This window comes from Somniosus microcephalus, chromosome 2 (assembly GCF_052327205.1).
Source record: "Somniosus microcephalus isolate GS21.2 chromosome 2, FLI_Smic_1.0, whole genome shotgun sequence".
Taxonomy (NCBI): domain Eukaryota; kingdom Metazoa; phylum Chordata; class Chondrichthyes; order Squaliformes; family Somniosidae; genus Somniosus; species Somniosus microcephalus.
In genome coordinates, this window is record NC_140988.1 from 372,263,799 (window position 1) to 372,285,053 (window position 21,255).

A 21,255-nucleotide genomic window follows, 5' to 3' on the forward strand; every position below is an offset into this window, starting at 1 on the left:
TATTTCGAAGATGAGCAGGGGAGTTCTCCCAGGTGCCCTGGCCAATAGTTACCCCTCAACCAACTGCACTGAAAAAGCATCACATTGCTGTTTGTGGTATCTTGCTGTGCGCAAATTAGCTGCCGCGTTTCCTACATTGCAACAGAGATGACACTTGAAAAGCACTTCATTGGCTGTGAAGCGCTTTGGGACGTCCTGAAGATGTGAAAGGCGCTATAGAAATGCAAGTTACATAGAAACATAGAAACTAGGAGCAGGAGTAGGCCATTCGGCCCTTCGAGCCTGCTCCGCCATTCAACGAGATCATGGCTGATCATCCAAACCCTAGCACCCGGTCCCTACACCGACAGCCATCCCACCCAAGCCCTATTCCTGTAACCCCACGTATTTAATCCCCCCTAACACTAAGGGCCAATTTTTATCATGGCCAATCAACCTAACCCGCACATCTTTGGACTGTGGGAGGAAACCGGAGCACCCGGAGGAAACCCGCGCAAACACGGGGAGAATGTGCAAACTCCACACATTCTTTTATTGCATGCATGTAAAAGTGAGTTCTTCCTCAGCAGGACCGTGCTTGATGTATGATCAGACACTCGTGTGTAGTGGTTGTTATTCAGTTAAGAAGAATCGACCACTCTGCCTCTCTCGCACGCTGATCTCATCCATTGTCTGACGAACGGGCATTAAGCAGGGGCTCCTAATGAAACTGCACTCCATTAGCACCGCTCGAACAGATCGCTCTCTGCCAGAAATGAATTGAGTTTTTTTTTTCCCCTCTGTGTTCTTCGAGATCATTCTCATTCCATTAACTGCCATTTACTCCTCCTCATCGCAGCCAAATCGCATCAGCCGGCAATGATTAGCTCTGCTCGCCTCTCTTTCCAGCATTAAGATTCGATTCCTCTGCTCAAATGATAGCCCCATTAACTCCGATAATAGAATTTGGAGCCTTGAGTGAAAGCGTTTCTTCAGACACTCCTCCCTTGGCCAGCTGTAGTCAAGCTGCTCCACTGGGAGCAGATTCCAGTGGACAGTGTGAAGGTTGAAGGAGGTGCTGATACCTGAGCTGTCGAGGCTGGGACCTGGGGGATGAAGGGTGGGCTAGCGGCTGTGAAGAGCAGTCAGCCAGGGTTGAATAGTGAACCTGTGACGCTAGATCACTTTTGTTTGCTTATTTGCGTCTAGATCTTTCCCTTCTGAGATTAAATGATTGGCGGCGATGTTTTTTTTATTCGTTCATGGGATGTGGGCGTCGCTGGCAAGGCCGGCATTTATTGCCCATCCCTAATTGCCCTCGAGAAGGTGGTGGTGAGCCGCCTTCTTGAACCGCAGAGGGCAGTTAAGAGTCAACCACATTGCTGTGGGTCTGGAGTCACATATAGGCCAGACCAGGTAAACTAGGAGCAGGAGTAGGCCATTCGGCTCCTCGAGCCTGCTCCGCCATTTAATGAGATCATGGCTGATCATCCAAATTCAGTACCCTGTCCCTGCTTTCTCCCCATATCCCTTAATCCCTTTAGCCTTAAGAAATATATCTAACTCCTTCTTGAGTATATTTAATGAATTGGCCTCTACTGCCTTCTGTGGTAGAGAATTCCACAGGTTCACCACTCTCTGGGTGAAGAAATTCCTCCTCATCTCAGTCCTAAATGGCCTACCCCTTATCCTTAGACTATGACCCCTGGTTCTGGACTTCCCCGCCATCGGGAACAGCCTTCCTGCATCTAGTCTGTCTAGTCCTGTTAGAATTTTATACGTTTCAATGAGATCCCCGTAAGAACGGCAGATTTCCTTCCCTAAAGGACATTAGTGAACCAGATGGGTTTTTACAACCGAAGAATCATGGTCACCATTACTGATACTAGTTTTTAATTCCAGATTCATTTAATTAATTGAATTTTAAATTCCCCAGCTGCCTGTGGTGGGATTTGAACTCATGTCGCCGGATCATTAATCTAGGCCTAACATAACCACGATGCTACCGCACCCTTGAAATCACCTGTTTGTGTCAAATTCCCCACTTTGCTATTTTAAAGGAGCCCAAAATGGTTACCAACACTTAAAACAGCAGCGAGGCGGATTTGCTGTGAACACATTAAGCAATTGTGCATTAATGTCGCGGATAGTAATCTTTATCCTTAAATGCGTGGGATTAAGAAGAAAGAACCTGCACTTATATAGCACCTTTCAGCACCCCAGGACAGCCAATGAAGTACATTTTGAAGTGTAGTCACGGGTGTAATGTAGGAAAACGCGCCGGCCAATTTGTGCCACAGCAAGGTCCCACAAACAGCAAATGAGAGAGCCTGTTTTTTGGCAGTGTTGGCTGAGGGACGAACATCGGTTTAAGGGACCTCCGACAGTGCAGCACTCCCTCAGCACTGCACTGGAGTGCAAGCCTAGATTTTTGTGCTCCAGTCTCTGGAGTGGGACTGTGAACCCACAACCATCTGATTGAAAGGCGAGCATGTTACGGACTGGGTCACGTTCGGGTAGAGTGTGTTTACATAGAAACATAGAAGATAGGAGCAGGAGTAGGCCATTCGGCCCCTCGAGCCTGCTCCGCCATTCAATGCGATCATGGCTGATCATCCAAATTCAGTACCCTGTCCCTGCTTTCTCCCCATATCCCTTGATCCCCTTAGCCTTAAGAAATATATCTAACTCCTTCTTGAATATATTGAATGAATTGGCCTCAACTGCCTTCTGTGGTAGAGAATTCCACAGGTTCACCACTCTCTGGGTGAAGAAATTCCTCCTCATCTCTGTCCTAAGTGGCTTACCCCTTATCCTTAGACTGTGACCCCTGGTTCTGGACTCCCCTGCCATCGGGAACATCCTTCCTGCATCTAGTCTGTCCAGTCCTGTTAGAATTTGGACTGGGCTTGATGCGTGAGTGGCTTTCGCTCACTCCCATACTGTGGATCAGTCAGTAACTGCAGCTCACAGGCTGGTCCTAGATATACATGAGCACGAAGGGCTCGGGTTCAGTGCCCCAGAGTTGGAAGTCCTCAAGCAAGGAAGGGTTGGGGGTGTTACAGTTAGCGTCAGTGCCTCCTGAACAAGGAATAAGAAAGAAAGAAGTTGCATTTATAAAGCGCCTTTCACAACCTCAGGACGTCCCAAATAATCTGGTCCTGATCGACATCCCTCACACCTTTTGCAGGGGAGTGCACACTGTAAGAGTGGGAGTGGCCTCAGTTGTGCTGCCCTCCACGGTCGAATAGCCTGTCCACTCTCAGAACGATCAAACAGTCAGGGTACACTGGATGGCAGCCAGTGCCCACAGAACTGTGCACCGTCATGAGTCAGTGCCCATGGAGGACGGAGGGGCAAGAAACGTCAAGAGAATATGTCTCTGTAGCTGTTTCCGATCTAAGCGGAAGAACTTGCATTTCTGCAGCGCCTTGCATGACCTCAGGACGTCCCAAGGCGCTTTGCAGCCAATGAAGTAATTCTGAAATGTAGTCACTGTTGTAATGTAGGGAAACGTGGCGGGCAATTTGCGCACAGCAAGATCCCACAAACAGCAATGTGATAAATGAGACAATAAGAACGTAAGAATTAGGAGCAGGAGTCGGCCATACGGCCCCTCGAGCCTGCTCCGCCATTCAATGAGATCATGGCTGATCTTTGACCTCAACTCCCACTTTCCCACCCGATCCGCCCTGCCTCCGATCTAGTTTCTTTTCTTTCCAGTTTTGAAGAAGGGTCCAACCCGAAACGTCAACTCAAATTTCTCTCCACGGATGTTGCCTGACCTGCTGAGTTTTTCCAGCATTTTCTGTTGTTATTCCCCATTTCCTTTGATTCCCCTAGAGTCCAAAAATCGATCGATCTCAGCCTTGAATATACTCAACGACTGAGCATTCACAGCCCTCTGGGGTAGAGAATTCCAAAGATAAATTCAAAAAAAATAGATGACAGACCAAAATAAAAAAAAATTTTAAGTAATGTTGATTGAGGGATAAATATTGGCCAGGACACCAACGTAAACTCCCCTGTTCTTCTTCGAAAGAGTGCAATGGGATCTTTTTCGCCCACCTGAGAGGGAAGACGAAGCCTCGGTTTAACGTTTCATCCAAAAGTCGACACCTCCGACAGTGCAGCACTCCCTCAGTACTGCATCGGGAGTGTCGGCCTAGATTTTTATGCTCAAGTCTCTGGAGCCGGGAAACTTTAGTGTTGGTTCTTTTGCTCTCCACTAAGGGGCGCTGTTTCACAACACAGATCTGAAATGAGCCTTTCACCCATATCAGCTCACTCTTAAAGGGAAGGTACTAGGGGTGGGGGCGGAGGGGGGGGGGAATGCAGACACCGTCCGAATACACAAGACCACCTCCCAGGCACACGGCATGTTAAAGATGGGACCTTCCCCACCACAATCATTTTTAAAGATAAAAAGAAGTTACATAAAATTTGGGGGCTTCAATCAGCCTCATTTGTGCCTATACTCTCTGGAATTTAAAAGAATAAGAGGTGATCTCATTGAAATAAAAGAAAGACTTGCATTTATATAGCGCATTTCACAGCCACCCAGTGTCTCAAAGTGCTTCACAGCCAATGAAGTACTGTCACTGTTGTAATGTGGGAAATGCAGCTGCCAATTTGCACACAGCAAGATCCCACAAATAGCAATGTCATAATGACCAGATTATCTGTTTCTGTTATGTTAATTGAGGGCTAGATATTGGCCAGTACACCAGGGATAGCTCCCCTGCTCTTCTTCAAAATACTGCCATGGGATCTTTTACATCTACCCGTGAGAGCAGACGGGGCCTCGGTTTAACGTCTCATCTGAAAGACAGCACCTCTGACAGTGCAGCACTCCCCTGGAGTGTCAGCCTAGCTTTTTGTGTTCAAGTCCCATGGAGTAGGGATTTGAACCCACAACCTTCTGACTCAGAGACGAGGGTACTGCCCACTGAGCCATGGCTGACATGGTCATATCTGTAAGATTCTGAAGGGGATTGACAGGGTAGATACTGAGAGGGTGTTTCCCCTGGCTGGAGTGTCTAGAACTAGGGGGCACAGTCTCAGGATAAGGGGTCGGCCGTTTAATGAGATGAGGAGGACTTTCTTCACTCAGAGTGTTGTGAATCTTTGGAATTCTCTGCCCCAGAGGGCTATGGATGCTCAGTAGTTGAGTATATAGAGCATTGGTGAGACCACACCTGGAATACTGCATACAGTTTTGGTGTCCATACTTAAGAAAAGACATACTTGCTCTCGAGGCAGTACAAAGAAGGTTCACTCGGTTAATCCCGGGGATGAGGGGGTTGACATATGAGGAGAGGTTGAGTAGATTGGGACTCTACTCATTGGAGTTCAGAAGAATGAGAGGCGATCTTATTGAAACATATAAGATTGTGAAGGGGTTGGATCGGGTGGATGCGGGGAGGATGTTCCCAATGATGGGTGAAACTAGAACTAGGGGGCATAATCTTAGAATAAGGGGCTGCTCTTTCAAAACTGAGATGAGGAGAAACTTCTTCACTCAGAGGGTGGTAGGTCTGTGGAATTTGCTGCCCCAGGGAGCTGTGGAAGCTACATCATTAAATAAATGTAAAACAGAAATAGACAGTTTCCTAGCGGTAAGGGGAATTAGGGGTTACGGGGAGCGGACAGGAAATCGGACATGAGTCTAGGTTCGGATCGGTCATGGCCCTGTGGGTGGCGGAGCGGGCCCAGGGGCCGTGTAGCCTGGTCCTGCTCCTACTTCTTGTGTTCTAATTCTGTGTTAGATTTCAGGAGATGGTTCTATTCACAGGGATTAGTGGAGACCTCGGGAACAGGCTGCCAGCTAGGAGTCCTTCAAGAGTAAAATGGGCCTGTTCCTGGCTGGGGTGGAGATCACCTCTTACAGAAGGTAAGTACTGTAGGAAATACAGGGACAGAGTGATCTCCTGGACGAGTTTCGATCGCCTAGATGGGTCGGAGAGGAATTTCCCAGATTTTTTCTCCCAAATTGGCACACTGGGTTTTTATCTGGTTTTTCGCCTCTCCCGGGAGATCACATGGGTTCGGGTAGGATGGAGAGTGAAAGTAGATTTGAGGTTGGGATCAGATCAGCCGTGATCTTATTGAATGGCGGAGCAGGCTCGAGGGACCGATTGGCCTACTCCTGCTCCTATTTCTTATGTTCTTAAGTTAGATGACTATAGATTGGCTGATATAGATAGGTATTTGGACTCTAAGGGAATCGAGGGATATGGGGATCGGGCGGGAAAGCGGAGTTGAGGTAGAAGATCAGCCATGATCTTATTGAATGGTGGAGCGGTTGTGGTGGTTGGAGGTCAATCATCTCAGCCCCAGGACATCGCTGCAGGAGTTCCTCAGGGCAGTGTCCTAGGCTCAACCATCTTCAGTTGCTTCATCAATGACCTTCCTTCCAATACAAGGTCAGAAATGGGGATGTTCGCTGATGACTGCACAGTGTTCAGTGACATTCACAACTCCTCAGATAATGAAGCAGTCCATGCCCGCATGTAACAAGACCTGGATGATGATCAGGGTTGGGCTGATAAGTGGCAGGTGACATTCACGCCACACAAGTGCCAGGCAATGACTATCTCCAACAAGCGAGAGTCTAACCACCTCCCCTTAACATTCAACAGTATTACCATCGCCGAATCCCCCACCATCAACATCCTGGGAGTCACCATTGACCAGAAACTTAACTGGACCAGCCACATAAATACTGTGGCAACAAGAGCAGGTCAGAGGCTAGGTATTCTGTGACGAGTGTCTCACCTCCTGACTCCCCAAAGCCTTTCCACCATCTACAAGGCACAATTCAGGAGTGTGATGGAATACTCTCCACTTGCCTGGATGAGTGCAGCTCCAACAACACTCAAGGAGCTCGACACCATCCAGGACAAGGCAGCCCGCTTGATTGGCACCCCATCCATTACCTTAAACATTCACTCCCTCCACCAAATTCAAATTCAAATTCAAATCGCTTTATTGGCATGATAAGGTACATCTTATGTTGCCAAAGCATCAAAATACATTTATGGTTGAACACATAAACGCAGTTCTATTCATACAGTGTATAAACAGGTATATCCCTGAGTGTATAAATATACATTCGCCTTGTTTATATATACTCTTTTCTTAGTTTACTGGTTGTCCCTCTGTTCATGGCAAGCTGTAACATAGTGTGCCGCCAGTGTTACACAGCTTCTCTCCTCCTCCAGTAGGAATGGGAGTTTTTGGTTGTCATTCAGATTTCTGAATTCAGGGCATATTTGTGAGAATTTTTGGTAGAAATTCTCCCTGATGCCCTGATATTTTCCACAGGCTGTGAGGAAGTGCATCTCTGTCTCCACTACTCCCTGACTGCAGTGAGAGCATATCCTGTCTTCTCTTGGCAGCCTGGTCTGCCTGTGTCTGCCTTTTTCGATCGCTAGGCTATGTCCGCTAAGTCTGTACCTTGTCAAGGTTCTTCTCAGTTTGTTATCCTTTACCATGGTCAGGTAATCAGCTATGTTGTATTGTCTGTTTAGGGCCAAGTAGCAATTGTAACCGTGGCTGCAGTGTGTACCATCTACAAGATGCACTGCAGCAACTCGCCAAGGCTTCTTCGGCAGCACCTCCCAAAACCGCGACCTCTTCCACCTAGAAGGACAAGAGCAGCAGGCTCATGGGAACTCCACCACCTCCAAGTTCCCCTCCAAGTCACACACCATCCTGACTTGGAGGTATATCGCCGTTCCTTCATCGTCGCTGGGCCAAAATCCTGGAACTCCCTCCCTAACAGCACTGTGGGAGTACCTTCAGCTCACGGACTGCAGCGGTTCAAGAAGGCTGCTCACCACCTCCTTCTCAAGGGCAATTAGGGATCGGCAATAAATGCTGGCCTTGCCAGTAGCGCCCACATCCCATGAATGAATAATTTTTAAAAAGCAGGCTCGAGGGGCTGTATGGCCTACTCCTGCTCCTAATTCTTATGTTCAGCGTGTCTGGGCTAGGGAGATGGTCGGAGAGGTCCTGCTTCTCAGCACCATCCAGTGACCGCCACTGGGAAGTACATCTGGGGTAAGCAGGGAAGGGAGCTCTGCTGTGATGCCCCTCCAGTCGAACAATCTGCCGGCAGCCTCTAACTAGGCTTCTAAGCGAAGATGTCCATTGGCCGAAGTGCGGCCAGCAATTGAGTAAAGGTTACGTAGCTGGCTAATAATCCAGTAAAACTTGAGTTCAGATCCCACCGTGACAGTTCGAGAATTTGAATTCAGTTGAGCCAAATCTGAAAATAAAAAGCTGGTGTCAGTAAAAGTGACCATGAAGCTGTTGGATTGTGGTAATAACCCAACTGGATCATTGACGTCCTTTAGGGAAGGAAACCTGCCATCTTTCCCCGGTCTGGGGCCTATATGTGACTCCAGTCCCACACCAACGTAATTGCCTCTGAAGTGGCAGACCGAGCCCCTTCGTCACAAAGAATGGCAGCGGTTCAAGAAGAAGGCCCACCACCACCTTCTCGGGGCAACTGGGGATGGGCAATGACTGCCAGCGATGTCCACATCCCAGGGATGAACTGTTAACAAGTGTCAGCGCCTTTACAGAAGAAAACAGTCAAGGTGGGAGGGTGGCGTTGGGTTTGCACCAGTCCTTCGACCAAAAACGGACTGAAATTTAGTCCTGGATTAACCATAAAGCTTCGGGTGATGAGTACCTTCAAATCAAGCTGAGGAGCCTCTTCGCCTCGTAAGTTGAATTGATTTAGCCCATTAAACACTGTTGAGTAAAGGAAGGACTTCCATTTATGTAGCCCCCACCATGACCGCCTGCTTTGGAAGCCTAAGCGCCAATTCCCCAATCTCAGTCTTGTCCCCCGTGAGGAGCCGGAAAGAGGACTGGAAAAAATGGGAGCGGGGGAAATCGGTGAATAGGTCCCGTCCCCGCCAACTGCTGTCCAGCGCCTGAAAGGGGCAGGGCTCTCCCAGGGCAACTCATTCCATGGGCAATCGTGCGAGGTGGGGCGGCTGATGTGGAGCCTCATCAGGCGGGAGCACGGACCGGCGGGGGGGGACGGGGTAGAACCGTAACACCACAGGGGCAGTTCGGCTCCCATCTGATTGGACTCCGTGCCGCAAAAAGCGACACTTCCGCTAGCAGCACATCGATTTCCTAACATCGGCGTGAGTTGCGTCAGCCGTGGCTCAGTGGGTAGCCATTCTCGCCTCTAGGTCATGCGTTCGGGTCCCACTCCAGAGACTTGAGCATATAATCCAGGCTGACACTCCCAGTGCAGTGCTGAGGGAGCGCTGCACTGTCGGAAGTTCCGTCTTTCGGGTGAGACATTAAACCGAGGCCCCGTCTGCCCTCTCAGGTGGACTCAAGAGATCCCACGGCCACTAATTCAAAGAAGATCATTTACCCTTCAACCAACATCAATAAAACAGATGATCGGGTCATGAATCCCATTGCTGTTTGTGGGAGCTTGCTGTGCGCAAATTGGCTGCCACGTTTCCTACATTACAACAATGACTACACTTCAAAAGCACTTCATTGCCTGTAAAGCGCTTTGGAGTGTCCTGCGGTTGTGAAAGACACCAAATCTACCCAATTGTTGGTCCAGAAATTCGGGTCGATGGCTTCCCGCGGGTGTAAGCCCCCGACCTGCACTTACCTTGCGCGCCGGCCGTTGTGCTGTGGGCCCCTGTGGAATTCCGATCCTGGGCCTGCTGGCGCGCAGTGCTTGAGTATCCCGGGGCGCAGTTAGTTCGAAGCGTCCCCTGGGATCACGTGGGCCATGGAGAGCCAATCGGAGCAGGGAATGCTTCATTCATAAGTTTGACAGGAAGGGCTGTCAAACTTATAAATACTACAAGCCCCAAAACATCATTAAATCTTCAAATAATTTTTTTTTTAAATCACATTTTTTAAATAAACTATAAATTACATGAAATAACTATTTTAAACAATTTAAATTTTTGAAAAAAATAATTTTATTTTCTAACGGGGCTAAAAATAAACTTACCTTACTTTAAAGTATTTAAAAATAATAAACCTATGAAAAAAATGTTTTATTTTTTATTAATTCACCACTTACCTTGTAAAAAGCAGGCCTTGCGACTGCTTTTTAAATGTATAACTTCTGGAGACTTACCCTCCCGGGAAAACCTGCAAAAAAAATGTAAGTTCGATGCGCACGCGCTGCCTCTCCCGCGCACGCGTTCCACCTCTTAACCCCTTCTTTCAGGGAAACAGAACTGCCGGTTTCCCGCACATGCGCAGTGCATGCAGGAAACCGGCACTTTCGTTGGGCCTATCTTTTCTATGTAATTATTGTTGTAATTTTTGGAATATATTTTTTAAAGCATTTTAAATCGAACAGAAAAACAAAATGGCCGACTCAGGAAGCCCCTGAACTGCACTATGTTGTTTCTTTTAATACAATTTTACATACACAAAAAACAAATCCCCTCGTCCATCAGTTACAAGAGCTACGCGCACTATTAAATTATATATTTTTAGCGCATCCTTTCAACACATCCCATGGGCCTGCCGTTTTTATTAAGCCCCGTCTCAGGTTCCGCGCTTTGCAAAAAATCCATTAAGCCGTTTTTCTTTTTTATATATATATATATATATATATATGTGTACATATATATAAAAGATCGCCTTCTCGTGTTCTGCTGCGCACTGGGAAAACAAGATCATTTAATAAGCAGATCAGAGGATGACAGAAAAGCGGAAGGCGGGGAGATTTCAACCTCTGAAACAGGATTACAGCACAGCCAACTTGGAGCCCAGTAAATGGCTATTATTTCATAACCACGTTTGGGTGGAAGTAATGGCAGGAGCTAATTCAAAGCAGAGGATGTTAAAAGCAATGAAATTTTATTAGTTTTTTGAATGCACTATGTATTACGGCAAGTCTTAACAGGGGGCAGGCAGCAAGCACAGGATGGGCAGTGAGGGACCTTGGGCTGATAAGCCGGAATGATGTGATTTTGTGTCTGCTGGTTAGTGCAGTGGGGGCTAATCTTACTGCGGCAACAGGGGATTTTCTTAACCCCCTAGATGCCGATTGACAGCCACAGAGGGATTGGTGTGAGGTGGCATGCACTTTGCCCTCCAAGGCAAGATCGGTCAGCCATACTGACCGGGAAAGAACGAACTTACATTTATATAGCACCCTTGCACAGCGTCCTGAAGCTCTTTACAGCCAATGAAGTACTTTTTGAAGTGTCGTCACTGTTGGAAAAAGGCAGGCAATTTGCGCACAGTTATGTGATAATGACCAGATAATCTGTTTTTTTTTTAGTGATGCTGGTTGTGGGATAAATATTGGCCCCAGGACACATCTCCCCTGCTCTGCTTTAAAACTGTGCCACAGGATGTTTTATATCCAACTGAGAGAGCAATCGGGGCCTCGGTTGAATATCTCAACCCGAAAGACGGCACCTCGCTCAGTGCTGCACTGGGAGTGTCAGCCTGGATTTTGTGCTCAAATCCCTGGAGCGAGACTTGAACCCACGACCTTCTGACTCAGAGGCTAGGGTGCTACCCACTAAGCCACGGTTTAAAATAAGAACATAAGAAATAAGAGGAGTAGGCCGTTCGGCCCCTCGATCCTGCTCCACCATTCAATGAGATCATGGCTGATCTTCTGCCTCAACTCCATTCACCGGCCTTATCACCATATCCCTTGATGCCCTTACTAGTCAGAAATCTATCGACTTCTGTTTTGAATATACCCAATGACTGAGCCTCCACAGCCCTCTGGGGTAGAGAATTCCAAAGATTCACCACCCTCTGTGTGAAGAAATTTCTCCTCATCTCAGTCCTGAATGGCCTACCCTTTATCCTGAGGCTGTGGCCCCTGGTTCTAGACTCCCCAGCCAAGGGAAACATTCTCCCAGCATCCACCCTATCAAGCCCTCTAATAATTTTGGATGCTTCAATGAGATCCCCTCTCATTCTTCTGAATTCAAGAGAATACAGGCCTAGTTTACTCAATCTCCTCATAGGACAGTCCCGCCATCCCAGGAATCAGTCTGGTGAACCTTCGTTGCACTCCCTCTATGGCAAGTATATCCTTCCTTAGGTAAGGAGACCAAAATTGTACACAGTACTCCAGGTGTGGTCTCACTCTCTATTAACCGGCACCTCAATAACCGGAAATCTCTGTTAACCGGCAAATTCAGGAGTAGGTTCAGGTAAGTTTTACTTCATATTAGTAGCAGTTCCTGGATCTGTGGCTGTGTAACTGTGGTTTGTACACTTGTTGCTAAGCAACAGGGATGCTTGGTCTGTGGCCGGAGTTCCTGTACATGTTGCTAAGCAACAGGGAAGCCTGGATTTGTTGCTGTGTACGGAGCTCTCGTACCTTTTAAACTATACCTCTCTGTAATCCGGACTTTTTGATAAACCAGCACCACGCTGGTCCCGTCGGTGCCGGATAATAAAGAGTTTCCTGTAATTGGAGTAAGACTTCTTTACTCCTGTACTCAAATCCTCTTGTAATGAAGGCTTGACACTTTAAATTGCAAAGCCCAGCAAAACCCATTTCGCACGAGTCTGACCCCTGTTACGTAGCAGCCACTGACACGGATGAACCCTGTGAAATAGGGACCACTTAGCTCCATAAAGAAAGAAAGACTTGCATTTCTATATGTGGTGTATGTAACCTGTTCCACCTTAAGAGAACTTAAGCCTGTTCCACCTTAAGAGATGTACTACTTTCTCTGGCTGCTGTATACGTAATACCGGTGGTGACCACCGGTATATAAGCACTGTGTAGTAAGATGTATTGCAGATCGTCCTGACCTCCAACCAGTAAAGACCTGTTGAACTTTAAGCTTGTAGCCTGTGTGTTATTAATTACAACTAGAACACACAGACTTTACAGTGGCGACGAGTCAGATTCTTACCCTGCGGCAGTTATATCCACGGCGGCTTCATCCACTGAACAGACGTCGAAGAGAGGTTTCCACCCTCATCACCCTGCTGGAAGACACGTCGCGCGGCAGACATCGAGAAACCAGAGTGCAGAAGACACCCTGAACTCGAAGCCTCCATCAGCGACTGTCAGCTATCTTCTTTCTACCTCGGTAGTGGGTAAGCCGGGCAGCGACGCGACCAGAAAATCGGCCACGTTGGCTGTACAGACGGGGAGGGAAGACGGAGGAATAAGGGCGGTGAGATCGATCGCGACCGGAGATAAGGGCCGGGCCGCATTCGGGCCGAAAGGCGCAGCGCGGGGACATCGATCGCGGCTGGTGATAAGGGCCGGGCCGCATTCGGGCTAAAAAGGCGCAGCGTCTGGGGGCAACTGAAGGCGCGAGAGCCACGGTGAAGCGGAGACAGCGTCGGGGGAAGGGTGAAGACCGCCAAGCACGGGAAAACCGCCATTTTGTAGGCGGAGGACGAAGAAAAGAGCGCGGAAGCCGCCATCTTGGATAAAAATAAAAAGAAATTAAATTGCAACGATGCCTAAACATGGGAACATTAATACCTTTGATAGCGACATCGAAGATTGGGCTATGTATGTAGAACACATACAAAATTATTGTAAAGCAAATAAAATCCCAGATGCAGAGAAAGCACTAACATTATTAAACTTAATGGGTGTGAAGACATACGGGCAATTGATACACCTTGTATCACCAGATGAACCAGCGGATAAGACGTTCGAGGAGATTGTTACTGTCCTGAAAAATCACCTAAACCCCACGCCGCTAATGCTAGCGGAACGATTTAAATTTTACAGCAGAAGGCAGCTGAAGGATGAAAGCAATGCTGAATATTTAATGGAATTGCGTAAGCTAGCAAAGTACTGTCAATTCGGAACGAGATTGACAGAGGCGCTACGAGATAAATTTGTGTGTGGTTTATTAAAAGAAGATACACAAAAGCGATTGCTCGAGGAGAATGAGCTGACGCTTGAGAAAGCGGTCACTATGGCAGCAGCACACGAAGCCGCAGCGAGAGGCATGGCAGTAATGCAGCTACGGTCACCGGAACTCAGTACAAATAAATTGGGTTTGAGTACTGTAAAATGTTATCGTTGCGGAAAGACAACGCATGATCAGAACCAGTGTTGGTTTAAAAACCAAGAATGCAGAACGTGTGGCAGGCTTGGCCACATAGCTAAAGTATGCCGGTCAGGAAAGAAGACCAGCAACAAAAAGTCACCGCAAGGAAAATACATAAAGGTACACAAGGTGACAAAGAACAGTTCGACCGAACAGAAGTCAGATTCAGACGCTAGCAGTAATGAACTGGGTAGCTTAAGAGTACACAACGTTGGTAAGGATGCAGATCTCCAGACAATTTGGGTCACCCTTCAGATAGCAGGAGTCCAAGTAAAGATGGAATTGGACACTGGATCGGCATTGACGGTCATGAATAAGAAAGATTACAAAAGGTTATTCCAACATATTCCCCTACGGGATACGGAGATTATATTGAAAACCTACACGGGGCAAAGAGTGTACCCCGTCGGAAAGATAGGGGTAAAAGTGGTCCACAAGGGCGAAGAAAGCCAAGTAATGGACTTATATGTGCTACCTGAAGGAGGTCCACCACTACTGGGATGGGAGTGGATTAGGAAAATGAATATGGACTGGCACTCCTTGAAGGCACTAACGGTAGATTCCGGGGAAACAGATGTCAAACCTAAACGATTGTCCAGAATATTGGATGATGCTAAAGAGGTGTTCCAGCAGGGACTGGGAACACTGAGAGGAATTACGGCAAACATCAAGATTGATGAACAGGCACAACCAAAATTTTTTAAAGCCAGACCGGTACCCTATGCAATACGACCTACTGTAGAAGCGGAACTGGAAGCGCTAGAACGTTCAGGTGTACTGTCTAAGGTAGATTGGAGTGAGTGGGCTACGCCCATTGTTCCCGTTATGAAACGTCCTTCGAGCAACAAGCCAGGAGAACCAGGGAAGGTTCGCATCTGTGGAGATTTCAAAATCACCGTTAATCCGGTGCTTCACACGGTGCAGTGTCCGCTTCCGCGGATTGAGGATATTTTTGCTTCGTTGTCTGGAGGGAAACACTTCACCAAGATAGACCTGGCGCAGGTGTACTTGCAGATGGAGGTTGAAGAAGAGTCACGCCAATACCTCACGATCAACACGCATCGAGGTTTGTACCGGTACAATAGACTGGTTTTTGGAGTGGCATCGGCTCCAGCAATTTGGCAGAGGGCCATGGAGCAGGTATTACAGGGAATTCCAGGCACACAATGTTACCTGGATGATATTCTGATTACAGGTGATGGTGATGAAGAACACCTCGCAAACTTGGAACTGGTGCTCAACAGACGAAAGAGTATGGACTTAGAGTTAATCGGCAGAAATGCGAGTTCTTCCAGAAGCGGATCTCGTACTGTGGTCATGTCATTGACCGGGAGGGGCTTCATAAGTCTCCTGACAAGATAGAGGCAGTTGTAAAGGCTCCCGCTCCGGATAATGTCTCTCAATTGAGGTCGTTTCTAGGATTGATTAACTATTACCATAAATTTCTACCAAATCTATCCACGGTACTGCACCCGCTAAACGCTCTTTTACAGAAGGGGGTACCATGGGAATGGAGCGAAAACTGTAAGAAGGCATTTCGCAAAAGCAAAGAATTGATCACCTCAGAGGAAGTGTTGGCTCACTTCAACCCGACACTGCCTATTCGGTTGGCTTGTGATGCTTCTCCATATGGTATTGGGGCAGTACTCTCACACAAGTTGCCAAATGGCACGGAAAGGCCAGTCGCATTTGCATCCAGATCATTGACCTCCGCTGAGCGCAACTATGCACAGATCGATAGGGAGGCTCTCAGCCTTGTATGGGGAGTGAAGAAGTTTAATCATTACCTGCAGGGCCAAAAATTCACACTTCTGACAGAACATCAGCCGTTGGTATCCATTTTTAACCCTAAGAAGGGTGTTTCAGTGATGACAGCACAGCGTCTCCAGAGATGGTCCCTTTTCCTAGGGGCACATCAATATCAAATAGAATTCAAAGGTACGAAGCAGCATGGCAATGCTGATGGGCTGTCGTGCCTGCCACTACCTGAAGAAGAAGAAACGACGAAAGTTGACCCTGTTGAGTTATTTCATTCGACCATCATCGAGTGTTTACCAGTCACCAATGCAAGTATTGAAAGGGAAACCAGGAACGACCTGACACTGTCCAGAGTCTACGAGGTGACAGTGAAAGGATGGCCAACACTTGGTGATCCTCTGTTACCGGCATTCTCGGCAAGGCGAGACCAGCTGTCCGTCTGCCATGGTACTTTGATGTACGGGACAAGAGTGATTATTCCTCCCAAATTAAGGGAAAGAGTTCTAAAAGAACTGCATGAAGGTCATCTGGGGGGAGTTAAGATGAAAAGTCTTGCTAGGGCTTATGTATGGTGGCCGGGTATTGACCAACAGATAGAGGAGTTGACGAAAAGCTGCGCTGGGTGCCAAAAAGTGCAAAATGCACCTCCGATCGCACCACTACACCCATGGGAATGGCCTTCAGCCCCATGGCAACGCGTACATATTGACTTTGCTGGTCCATTCATGGACTCCATGTTCCTAATTGCGGTGGACGCACATTCCAACTGGCCAGAAGTGATCAAGATGAATACCACTACTTCAGAAAAGACAATTGCGGTGTTATGAACAATATTCGCAAGGAACGGATTGCCAGAACAGATCTGTTCGGACAACGGACCACAGTTCGTGTCGGAAGAATTCCAAAAATTCTTAAAGAAGAATGGGGTGAAACATTATACCTCTGCCCCATATCACCCGGCGACAAACGGGTTGGCCGAGAGATTTGTCCAAACATTCAAAAAGGCAATAAAGGCCATGAACGATGATCAGATTCCGTTACAACACAAGGTGGACAATTTCCTAATGGCATATCGAAACGCCGCTCATGCAGTGACTAACCAAAGTCCTGCCATGATGTTTTATAACAGGAGGTTGCGGTCCAGGTTGGACTTGTTAAAACCAAATGTGCGGAGGGGAGTGGAAAACAAACAGTTCCGGCATATTAATAACAAGTCCACGCGAAGTTTCGAAGTAGGACAACCAGTGTTGGCAAGGGGCTATGGAAACGAAAAATGGCAGCCCGGAACAATTCGGGCCAGACAAGGACCTCTGATGTACAAAGTAGATATTGGTAACAATGTGATAAGGCATCATGCGGATCAATTGGTAGAATCAAGAGCAAGAGTCGAACCCATGGTTGCGACAGAGACAACTGTGGAAGACGTTAATGAACCTGAAGCATCTACCTCGGCAGGGACTGTACCTGATGATGACGTCCAATACATAGGGAACCAACAAGCAGAGTCACCTCAGCAACAAGAATCAGAGACCACTGAAAGGCGTTATCCAGACCGAATCAGAAGGCCTCCTGAGAGACTGAACCTTTGAACTGTTTATACCTGAAGTTATATATGTATATATGTTATTATGTTATGTTAAATGGGGATGTGACTATTAAGCTAAAAAGGGAGGATTGTGGTGTATGTAACCTGTTCCACCTTAAGAGAACTTAAGCCTGTTCCACCTTAAGAGATGTACTACTTTCTCTGGCTGCTGTATACGTAATACCGGTGGTGACCACCGGTATCTAAGCACTGTGTAGTAATATTGTATTTTAGTATAGTCCTGACCTCCAACCAGTAAAGACCTGTTGAACTTTAAGCTTGTAGCCTGTGTGTTATTAATTACAACTAGAACACACAGACTTTACACTATAGCACCTTTCACGACCACCGGATGTCTCAAAGTGCTTTACAGCCAATGAAGTACTTTTTGAAGTGGAGTCACTGTTGTAACGTAGGGAACGCCGCAGCCAATTTGCGCACAGCAAGCTCCCACAATGTGATAATGACCAGATCATCTGTTTTTAGTGATGTTGATTAAGGAATAAATATTGGCTCAGGACACCGGGCAGAACTCCCCTGCTCTTTTTCAAAATAGTGCCATGGAATCTTTTACGTCTACCTGAGAGAGCAGACGGGGCCTCGGTTTAACGTCTCATCCAAAAGATGGCATCTCCGACAGTGCGGCACCCCCTCAGCACAGCACTGGACTGTCAGCCTGGATTTATGTGCTCAAGGCCCTGGAGTGGGACTATGAACCCACGACCTCCTGACTCAGAGGCAAGCGCGCTACCCACTGAGTCACGGCTCACACGCATAAGCATAGGCCGGGAATTCCCTGGGAGCGGGTCCCACTACGCCGCGGTGACTTCTCCAGGAGTGTGGCGAAAACTCTGCTTACACGCCTAAACAGCGCTTCCTCCACACTCCCGGCAAAGTTACCGTAACGGAGCAGAATCAGCTCGTGGGAAATCCCCGGCCTATGTATTGTAGGAATGGCGATCAATTCACCATGTTATTTAGCAACTTACACATAGGAATAGGAAAAGATCCAATAAACCCTTCCAATGATTATCCCAATCTAGGCGCCCACTCACCATATCCTCCAATCTGCTCTCACTCTAGAAATACACCGAATCAGATATCTCCACAAAGGCCTTGGCTAGTAAACTATTCCACAACTCTGTTATGCTTTGATTGACAATTGCACCAAACCCTCTTACTGCTAACTTCTGCATTTAAGAACTGTACCTAATCAGTGAGTTTGATGGGACAGTGTAGAGGGAGCTTTACTCTGTATCTAACCTGTGTTGTACCTGCCCCGGGAGTGTTTGATGGGACAGTGCAGAGGGAGCTTTACTCTGTATCTAACCCGTGCTGTACCTGCCCTGGGAGTGTTTGATGGGACAGTGTAGAGGGAGCTTTACTCTGTATCTAACCCGTGCTGCACCTGCCCCGGGAGTGTTTGATGGGACAGTGTAGAGGGAGCTGTACCCTGTATCTAACCCGTGCTGTACCTGCCCTGGGAGTGTTTGATGGGACAGTGTAGAGGGAACTTTACTCTGTATCTAACCCGTGCTGTACCTGCCCTGGGAGTGTTTGATGTGACAGTGTAGAGGGAGCTTTACTCTGTATCTAACCCGCGCTGTACCTGCCCTGGGAGTGTTTGATGGGACAGTGTAGAGGGAGCTTTACTCTGTATCTAACCCGTGTTGTACCTGCCCTGGGAATGTTTGATGGGACAGTGTAGAGGGAACTTTACTCTGTATCTAACCCGTGCTGTACCTGCCCTGGGAGTATTTGATGTGACAGTGTAGAGGGAGCTTTACTCTGTATCTAACCCGTGCTGTAGCTGCCCTGGGAGTGTTTGATGTGACAGTGTAGAGGGAGCTTTACTCTGTATCTAACCCGTGCTGTACCTGCCCTGGGAGTGTTTGATGGGACAGTGTAGAGGGAGCTTTACTCTGTATCTAACCCGTGTTGTACCTGCCCTGGGAATGTTTGATGGGACAGTGTAGAGGGAGCTTTACTCTGTATCTAACCCGTGCCGTACCTGCCCTGTGAGTGTTTGATGGGACAGTGTCGAGGGATCTTTACTCTGCATCTAACCCGTGCTGTACATGCCCTGGGAGTGTTTGATGGGACAGTGTAGAGGGAGCTTTACTCTGTATCTAACCTGTGCTGTACCTGCCCTGGGAATGTTTGATGCGACAGTGTAGAGGGAGCTTTACTCTGTATCTAACCCGTGTTGTACCTGCCCTGTGAGTGTTTGATGGGACAGTGTAGAGGGAGCTTTACTCTGCATCTAACCTGTGCTGTACCTGCCCTGGGAGTGTTTGATGGGACAGTGTAGAGGGAGCTTTACTCTGTATCTAACCCGTGCTGTACCTGCCCTGGGAGTGTTTGATGGGACAGTGTAGAGGGAGCTTTACTCTGTATCTAATCCATGCAGTACCTGCCCTGGGAATGTTTGATGGGACAGTGTAGAGAGAGCTTTACTCTGTATCTAACCCGTGCTGTACCTGCCCTGGGAGTGTTTGATGGGACAGTGTCGAGGGATCTTTACTCTGCATCTAACCCGTGCTGTACATGCCCTGGGAGTGTTTGATGGGACAGTGTAGAGGGAGCTTTACTCTGTATCTAACCTGTGCTGTACCTGCCCTGGGAATGTTTGATGCGACAGTGTAGAGGGAGCTTTACTCTGTATCTAACCCGTGCTGTACCTGCCCTGGGTGTGTTTGGTGGGACAGTGTAGAGGGAGCTTTACTCTGTATCTAACCCGTGCTGTACCTGCCCTGGGAGTGTTTGGTGGGACAGTGTAGAGGGAGCTTTACTCTGTATCTAACCCGTGCTGTACCTGCCCTGGGAGTGTTTGATGGGACAGTGTAGAGGGAGCTTTACTCTGTATCTAACCCGTGCTGTACCTGCCCTGGGAGTGTTTGATGGGACAGTGTAGAGGGAGGTTTACTCTGTATCTAACCTGTGCTGTACCTGCCCTGGGAGTGTATGATGGGACAGTGTAGAGGGAGCTTTACTCTGTATCTAACCCGTGCTGTACCTGCCCTGGGAGTGTTTGATGGGACAGTGTAGAGGGAGCTTTACTCTGTATCTAACCCATGCTGTACCTGCCCCGGGAGTGTTTGATGGGACAGTGTAGAGGGAGCTTTACTCTGTATCTAACCCGTGCTGTACCTGCCCTGGGAGTGTTTGATGGGACAGTGTAGAGGGAGCTTTACTCAGTATCTAACCCGTGCTGTACCTGCCCTGGGAGTGTTTGATGGGACAGTGTAGAGGGAGCTTTACTCTGTATCTAACCCGTGCTGTACCTGCCCTGGGAGTGTTTGATGGGACAGTGTAGAGGGAGCTTTACTCTGTATCTAACCTGTGCTGTACCTGCCCTGGGAGTGTTTGATGGGACAGTGTAGAGGGAGCTTTACTCTGTATCTAACCCGTGCTGTACCTGCCCTGGGAGTGTTTGATGGGACAGTGTAGAGGGAGCTTTACTCTGTATCTAACCCGTGCTCTACCTGCCCTGGGAGTGTTTGATGGGACAGTGTAGAGGGAGCTTTACTCTGTATCTAACCCGTGCTGTACCTGCCCTGGGAGTATTTGATGGGACAGTGTAGAGGGAGCTTTACTCTGTATCTAACCCGTGCTGTACCTGCCCTGGGAGTGTTTGATGGGACAGTGTAGAGGGAGCTTTACTCTATATCTAACCCGTGCTCTACCTGCCCTGGGAGTGTTTGATGGGACAGTGTAGAGGGAGCTTTACTCTGTATCTAACCCGTGCTGTACCTGCCCTGGGAGTGTATGATGGGACAGTGTAGAGGGAGCTTTACTCTATATCTAACCCGTGCTCTACCTGCCCTGGGAGTGTTTGATGGGACAGTGTAGAGGGAGCTT